An 8887-nucleotide genomic window follows, 5' to 3' on the forward strand; every position below is an offset into this window, starting at 1 on the left:
GGAAATGAACCCTGAAGAGAACACAGGACCCATTCGCTACTGGTTTACTGAGCTGAGAACTGGCTTTCCAAGGGGTCGGGGCAGCACCAGAGCTGATGCAAGAGGAGGAGGCTGGAGAGGGCAGCTGGGGGCAAGATGCCCTTGCTCTAACATCAGCAATGGAAGAAGACACCTCCAGAGGGCATTTTAGCCTACCTTCAGTCTCTTCTGAAAGCATCTGTTTTCTCCATGGATGCTAAAGCTGGCCAGGTCACCCTCAATGCTCACTCTGGTCCTTCAGTGCCAGTTCAGCCTGCTCACAGCAAGGGCACCCTGCTGCAGTACAGCTTTAGCTGATACCATGCACACTTCAGTAATCTTAAAATCAACCACTTCTTCTACAACAAGGGATTTGCAGTGCAGTTAGAAGTGAATGTGGGCAGTTTGGTGCGACTGCCTTTGTAGGCACTCTGGATTCAGCTACATTCTGTCTGTATTAAACACATTGATGGAGCAGTTCTCAAGCAGAAAAAGGTGGCAGCAGCTTGATAACTTTGTGTCCTAAGCTGATATGCAGCCTGTGTTCCAAGACAAGACTGAAGGGTCTCCCGTGAGTCATGCCTGCATGGAGAGAGAGAATGTGCTGCATGCAGATTTGTCTCTGACGCAACGGCATGTCAAACCTGGCAGCACAACCATGCTGCCTGGGAGCTGGCCCCTCTCAGCATAAAATCTTGGTTCATGATCTCTGTGAAGTTGTTTTCAAGTCCCTTCAACCGAAGCTCAACGTGGCTATGAAATGCTTTGCATACATTAGAGATGCCTGTGTGAACATGTCCCGATAGCACAGAAACAGCCCAGTTTCAGATTCCCAGACTTCCCTACTCACAATTCCAGAGAAAATAATAATTAAAAAAAAATAAGAGGAAGGAAGAAGAAGAGGTAGAGAAAGAGAAGCTGACTCTACATTAGCAGCATGGAGACACTTTCACAGTGATTTTATTGCAGAATGAAAACCACAGTGTAGTCACTGAGTTACGATTCAACCTACTGCTAATTAAGCTCTTTGAAAACCACAGCCGTATGAAGGCAGACACTTGTTAAGTAGATTACATTCTTCTTTGCTCACGTGTTTTGATGCCTGTCATCTCCATTTCCACCAGAGACATTCACATCTTTTTCATTTCTGCCCATATGGGCTGCCCAGATACACAATAGAGTTCTCACCAGCAACAAGCCCCCACTGAGTGGGGCACAATGACCATTAGTCTCCTTGTAAATAATTGAAAAGCAGGGTGCTACATCCCCTGGGTTCTTCCTTTCAAAGCCACCCAGAGCAGGCAGCTCCTGAGAGCAGATCTAGGTGCAAGCACTGGTGGTGTCACCATCCCTGGAGGTGTTCAAGAACCGTGTGGATGTGGCACTGAGGGACATGGTCAGTGGGCACAGTGGGGATGGGCTGGTGGTTGGACTAGGTGATCTTAGAGGTCTTTTCCAACTTTAATGATTTTATGATTCCTCTCCACACCAGGAAAAAGAATAGGGCTTCTGTTAGATGTGCTGAGAAAAGTCCTCCCTGGCCATCTGAATACTGCAGAGCTCTGTTTGGTACACATAATTATCTGCTTTGTAATGCATGTTTACTGCAAATGTGACGGCACGCTGTGTTTATGAAATACCTGTGAAAGAGCACACCCAAGCACACCTGTGCGCTGCCTCACTGGGCACCTGTGAGCACATCCAAGACATGCAGCTCCTTTGGACCCAAGTTGGCAGTGACAGGTCATCCCCCCACACCAGCAGCTGTCCTGCAGTTGCCGAAAGATAGTAATGGCTCTTCCCACAGTGAGCTGCAGCAGGGCAGCTTCGCACAATGGCAGTAGAAGGTATACATGAAGAAGGATAATTGCTGCTGGCAATAGAAGTTAACACAGCCAAAGCACACAGTGCCTGCAAAGCTTGACCAGAATGCAGAAGCAATGTGTTTGATGAGCACCTGACTCCACAGTGTCTGAGATCTGGCTGCTGCTGCTGATGTCCAGCACAAGGTGTGACGTGTATTCATCCCTATGGATGGGACATGCTGGTTTTGCATGTAGATGAGTACATCCCATCCATGTTCAGCCAGGCGTGCCCTGCTCTGCTGGAGGTCTGAAGCATGGGATACCCTGAAGCATGGATCTGATTTCCTGGCGCTGAGGTCACTCATGGGGACATTTGTGCCACTGGCAGTGGCGTGGGGCCCTGCATCTGACAGTGAGACAAGTGATGCTGTGTGCTTTACCAGCCTCAGCAGACAAAGTCGATGCCCAAAAGATGGCCCTGACAATCTCGCCACTTGGCTTTTTGCACACTGCATGCAGCGAAGCATAAACACTTGCATGCAGTTGGGGTAGGCTAGATCAGGCTTCTACAAGCAAAGCATTGATAGGCTTGGCTGGAGGTTGATAAAGCCACTAGCCCTTTCTTAAGGCTCTGTTGGATTAGCTGAGTTCAAGCCTGATGTGAGAGATGCTACATACTTGTAGTGTACCCACAGACTGCTGTATGGACTCTATATGTATGTGCTGGACCTTGAAGAGTTTGTTAGCAACTGGATTCCTGCCTATATGGGCATGCTAAGCAAGTACCTCGTGCTGAAACCGCAGGCAGCAAAGGGTAATTACTGCTGATCCTCAGCACTGGAAAAAGGCTGGCAGCCAGAGTTGGACCTTCCTCCAAGTGCCCTGCTTTAAGAGGAAGAGGTACAGCACAGGTGCTGGGGAACATGATGCCAGGCTCCCCAACCTTAAGGATATAGGCCCAAAGAAGAGCTAGCACCTGTAGAATATTTTAAAAGCATTCATGCTACATCTAAAGGCAAAATAGAAATCATTTTTAAAGTTGTCATTTAAAAATTGGATTTTATTCTAGGTCATTTTAAAATTGCGTTTGTTCTGTGGTGAGTAAGCAGGCATGACATACTGGGACAAGCAAGTCCAAACTCCTGTCATTAATATCTTACAGAAGCGATTAAAGTTTAAAACAAACATCTGAAGTCAAATATATCAATTCAATAGAAGTAACTCCCCCACGATAGCCGGCATTTTTCTTCTTCTTCTTAAAGAGGAATCAACTCATTTCATCAACTCACTGCTCATTTTCCTCAAAATGCTTTATTTTTCAAGAAGTAACCCATCAAGTTAGGAGTTAGACTCAGTGATCCCTATGGATCCCTTCCAACTCAGGATATTCTTTGATTCTATGATTCTGTGCTGGGTGGTTTATTACTATGTTCTTCAGGGTGAAAGCAATTTCCCAGGATTTCTATGTGTTCAATAGAGATGGGGCACATGAAAGGTAGGAAAGAGCTGGTAGTATAAATCAATAGAAAGCACGCTCTTAAAAGTAAGTTCTTTACATTATTATTTATAACCAGGCATATTATTTCTAGGGGATGAAAGACTGTTGGTAGCCTTGGCTTATGCCTGACTATTTAGTAGTAAGTCTTAAAAAGAAAGCACCAACCACTACCTTGTTTGATTCTTTCCTCACTTTTTAAAATAATCTGCTTCTAAATATTTGACAATATCTGATTCTGGATGAAATAAGGAATGCATTTAGCATGATAAACCGTACACAGTCACAGCTGTAAGCAAGAGCAGCTATTTACAGATCCTTGCACGCATCCGTAATCCATTCCACTACATTTCATGCACACAAAAGCCAAGTTAAACATCAAAAACCTCAACAAAACAAAACAAAACAAAACAAACAAAAAAAAAGCCATTCATCCAGACTAAGATTGAGAAGTCTTTAACTAGAGCAGGAAAAGACTAATGGTTTATTGAGTCGTGCTGCTCAAGCCATAATTGCCACTGCCTTTTCCAAACTTCAGGGTTAAAAAAAAGAGGGTAAAACTGAGAAAAAAAAAAAAACGGAGTAACTCTACCAGGGTTTTCTTGGACTTGACCCTTTCTCTTCAGGTCAGAGTGAATTACTGACACTGAGAGGTGCAGGGCAACCAAAGGGACAGGAGTACATGGCATCCCATGGCTGTCTGGGAACAAGGAACACCAACATCTCCCAAATCCCAGCCCTGTTTCACTCCAGTGGACTGTGCTGGTCATTGCCTGGGGGAACTTCATGGTGCTAAATCAGCTACGTGACTGTGCTTCCTCTTCTTCCCTACTCTACTTCCTCCAAAACGGAGCAAAGCACCTGAAGTAGAGAATATCAAGATATTCCAGACTGCCCTTTTTGTGTGAGTTGGCCCTCCCAGGCATCATTTGTTGTCTAAGAAGCTCTGATCCTGGCCCAAAGTGGTAAGTTTTGAAACCCTTGGCTTGCTGCTACTTCTCTTTGGGAGGCATGTGGAGCACAATTCATTAAGCCAGCACTGGTTTCCACAGACCAGCCATCTGCTGGAGAATCATGCCTGCGTCCTGCTTTTTCTGCTCAGAGGGAGAAAGGCTGCTCTCCACCCTCATCATTTCACACAGCTGTGGCCAGCAAGGATACCTGCTTTAGATTGGAGCTAACAAGAACAGCTGTGATCACTGAGTCAGGTGGCAGATATGTCCTCATTGAGTTTCCCCTTCCAAGCTACTTGTGATGGTTCTCAGAAATTCAGCAGAGTGGGTCCAGGATGTCAGCCTGGTGCAGGCTGCCATCTCTTCTCCACTTTCAGTCAGCTGGGTAGAAGAAGCGTTTATCATAGAAGCGTTTGAGTTGGAAGGGACCCTTAAAAGTCATCTAGTCCAGCTCCCCTTCAATGAACAGGGGCATCTACAGCTGCATCAGGGTGCTCAGAGCCTGACCTTGATTGTCTCCAAATATTTATAGATGATGGATGATGCTCTTTAGGTACTCCCAAAAGGTTCTTCTTTGGGTTGAAATATTTTGCTTGAGGGTATGGTGAGCTACATCAACGTTTCAGCTTGGCTTGTCCCTCTTCTCTCCAAACACTCTGGACCCTTGATGCTGACATCAATGGCATTACATGAATGCCTACTCCTCCAGGAAATATTAGATCAAGGGCTATGGCCTTGACTAAGAAATGCTAACCATGCAGGGGCATCTGAGCTGGACAAGGCTGTTGTGGAATCTCAGGAAGTTTGCTCCCAGCCAGGCAGTGCTGACCTTGGCAGTGAGCAGCTGTGTGCTTCTTTGCTCTGCTGGGATTTTTCAAGCGACTTGAGAGAATGCTGGGAGGTTGCTAGTGCAGAAAAAAAACCTTACAGAAGTGTTTAATGCAGAAAAATCAATCTAATTCCTGTCAGATGTAATGCTTTACAAACCTTCCATCAAGTAAAACAACAAGACTGAGGAGAACTCTTGCCATTTGCCTTGGCTTAAGGTAGCAAGAGCCCATGAGATCAGACGCTCTGCACCCGTGCCGTGTCTCACCTTGCACTGAGCCAGGCTGCCCAGGTGCTCTTGGGATGTGGGAGGTTCATTACCCAGTGACGACCATTTCTGGTTTCTCCACCTTGTCCTAGCATTTGGGTCTATCCAAAAACCAGGCTACCAGTTGTGGTTTCCATCCATTCACTAGAGAAATGCTGCTTTCAATCCTCCCCTCCTCCAGAAATGAATGCAGCAGTTGACCTTAATCCAAAAACAAGGTGTTATGAGGAAGGGAAGGGAAGATGCAAGCTGACAGTAACTAAAAGCTGAAAATTACAGTAATTTGGATAAATTAATGGCCTATTTCCAGATTTGAACATTTGGCTGGGTTAGTTTTCACATCACACTTTGCTTTTGGTGTGTTCTTCATAATGTCTCCACAGCAAGGCTGAACCCCAGTGCCTGGCTCAGTCTGCCAGGCACTTGTTCATTGTCTCCCTGTCCTTGTAACCAGAACTTAACATGGACACAAAAGGAGCACACAGCTTTATACTAAACTATTCTTAAAAACAAACAAACAAACAACATTGCTATGGACAGCGTGATGATCCCGTGTCAAAGGCACAGGATTTGGAGATTTTCATTTTGCAAGGGGAATTCTTGCATGAGTAGGGACAAGACACTCATCTTAAAGCTTCAGACCCTGTGGCACGTGACGTGATTTGCCATGGGATATGTAAACATGGGACAGTCCTTCCTGCCTAGCAGGGCAGGATGCACCAACACCTTGAATGCTGATGAAAGATGCTGGAGAAAGGCAAAGTTTCTCTGTCCTGGCTCTTTTTGTGTGTTGTCACCTCTTTTGCAAAAGGGCTATGTTGAAACTGCAAGATACAGTCTTTACCTTGGTAACCTATAGCGATAAAGATTGCTCAGTGCAAGATTCATGTAGCACTTGCAGCCTGAACCCATCTGGAGGAAATGGCCACATTTATATTTGTGATGCAGCGGCACAGCTATCAACACTGAAGCTAAACAGGTCAGTCATTGGCCTCATGTTTCAGCATAGTGCAGGCACAATGCAAAGGTGCTGAACCCAACAAGAAGTCCCAGAGCAGGATCTGCTGCATAAATCATAGGGGATTAGCTCCTTGTGAGGAGGGAGAGACAAGAATATCAAACCCGCAGTGTAAATGTGCTTAAGGAGGAGGCCACCGTAGTATTCTCTCACGCTCCTTGGGAAATAAGTGACCTGTCAGCAGGCAGCTCTATATTAGCTGATTCCTTAGGTATGCAAGTTATCTAAAAACAGTCGTTCCCTAATCTGCTCTCATCTGTTCCAGGTTATGGGAGTTCATAAATCCATGTACGTTTGACGCTAATGGAAAATCTGCGTCGTGACTCCCTGGAGTGACCCAAGTGTGTGACAGTAACAAGCAAGCTATGCATTGCTTGTTTTGCCCACAGAATACAAGTGAGGAGGAATAAAAGAGAGAGAAAGGAAAGAAGTCAATAAGATGGCAGCACTCACACCTGTCCTGCCCGAACCAACCTCCTTTCCCAGCAGCAGGCTCGCGCTGCAAGGCACCCCCAGACAACAGCCACAGCTGCTGGGTGACACTGGTCACTTGTTGCAATGCTCTGACTAGGCATAAAGAGTGGTTTCAGACAGCTGGAAATGCAAAGACCTGAGGGGATGGGAAGCATTTGCCCTAATGCTTCCAGTGCATCAACCCCTCCCCACCAAGGAGGGGCTTTATGTCAGGAAGCTCTTGAAGAGTGCAATCTTGTGATGCCCGAATTGTCTGAAAATACACAATCAACAGCAAGTTTTGACCGGAAAGCAAGGTCTCCCGAGGGGAACCTGTGTGATGCTTGGTTGTACTTGTGCAGAACGCTGCCTGTGATTTCTGGGAAAGAAGAGGAGGAACCTGGCGCAAAGTCCAAAAGGTCAGTGTGCCACACTGTTTAGTGAATGGAGAGATACGACAGCTAGAATAAGCAGACAGGCAACAAGAAGGCCAAGGAAGAAAGGAAAAATCCTTGTCATGCTTTGTACTAGTGTAGAACCGCTCAGGAAAGAGGCTTCACAAACATCAGTATCTTTGTGTTGGGAATAATTCTTCCTGCACTACTGGGCAGAAAGCCGAGGGGAGGAGGCGAGTGCTCACTGGGTAAGGAGAAGCCTATGTCTGCTGCGTGATGGGGTTAGGGAAACAAAGCATGTGATGCAGAGGTGAGAAAACCTGCACCTGGGTCACTCTCACTCCATAGAGTACTATTTTTTTTTTTATTTTTTTTTTTTCATGGTCAGAAAACATTCAAAGCTAGAGGCTTGAGCAAGTCAGAGCTCCTTCGCACACACACACATCCAGTGTAGAAATCATTCCTCTTAACACCCCAGTGTGTGTTTAGACTAACATTTTATTAGAAAGGAAAATGGAGAGACAGAGAGGAAGCTAATGGCACCCTGGATGGAGGAGATCCTATTAAGAACCCCTGCTGTATAAAGTGTTGAAACTGTGCTGAGGGCTTCCTGAGCTGTTTCTATTAATACAACTGTGCTCGAGAGAAAAATAAACGGGTTTCTGGTTGGAAGGTCTCAGAGGGCTGGATGGTCTCAGAGCAGGGAAAGGTTTCCAGCCCGCGTTAGCAATAAAGACTATACATGCTATCAATCTCATTGATTATTCAGTCAGCAGTGGTGCAAGTGGCTGCGCACTCCCCTGTCCCCAGTGCGAGAGTTCACAGAATCATAGAATTGTAGGAGTTGGAAGGGACCTCTGGGGATCGTCAAGGTTAAGGAGCAGTCACGTTGCTTCCTGGTGTGGACTGAGGTTCCTGGCTTGCACTTGCCTCCCTCCCACTTCTGTTGCTGTCTTTAGCATTTCTTCTTGGTAACCTACTTCTTTTTCCTCCACTCACAATTCCTTTCCATTCTCTTTTCTCCTTTATAGTCTCACTATGCCTTTTTCCTCTCCAATACTTTTCACCTTAATGTTGACATTGTCATACACTGAATATCCAAACAAAGCCACTATTCATCTAAAAAGTAAAATAAAATAAAATTTAGGTCGTTTGTTGGCTCACAGCAAAGGGCTGACAGTACCAGACAGTCTCTGGGAAACAAGAAACCAGAAGGAATACAGGGCATCTGCTTTTCGATGTTTGGGATTTTGCAACAGTTGCCATGAATTGAATGCCAATTTTCTCCCACTAGCTTGCAACCCAAGCATTGTAATGAAAACAATGGCTGTCACTGGTGCCAGTGTGTTCCTGGTCCATAACCTGAATGTCAAAGCAGTAGAGTTATGGGATAAAAGGCAAAATGGCACAGCTGACTGAAATTTCCTAAAGGGCAATAGACTAAAAGTATCAGAATAAAAGGAGACTTTCTTCCCCAATTCAGAGAAACTGATCAAAACTATTATAGTTTAGAGGGTCTTACGGGGAGACAACTGTGAATATTTTCTTTCTTTCCTTCTCTCTTTCTTTTATTTTCTTTTTCCCTTCCTTCCTTCCTTCCTTCCTTCCTTCCTTCCTTCCTTCCTTCCTTCCTTCCTTCCTTCCTTCCTTCCTT

The sequence above is a fragment of the Numida meleagris genome, chromosome 1, assembly GCF_002078875.1.
Source record: "Numida meleagris isolate 19003 breed g44 Domestic line chromosome 1, NumMel1.0, whole genome shotgun sequence".
Classification (NCBI taxonomy): domain Eukaryota; kingdom Metazoa; phylum Chordata; class Aves; order Galliformes; family Numididae; genus Numida; species Numida meleagris.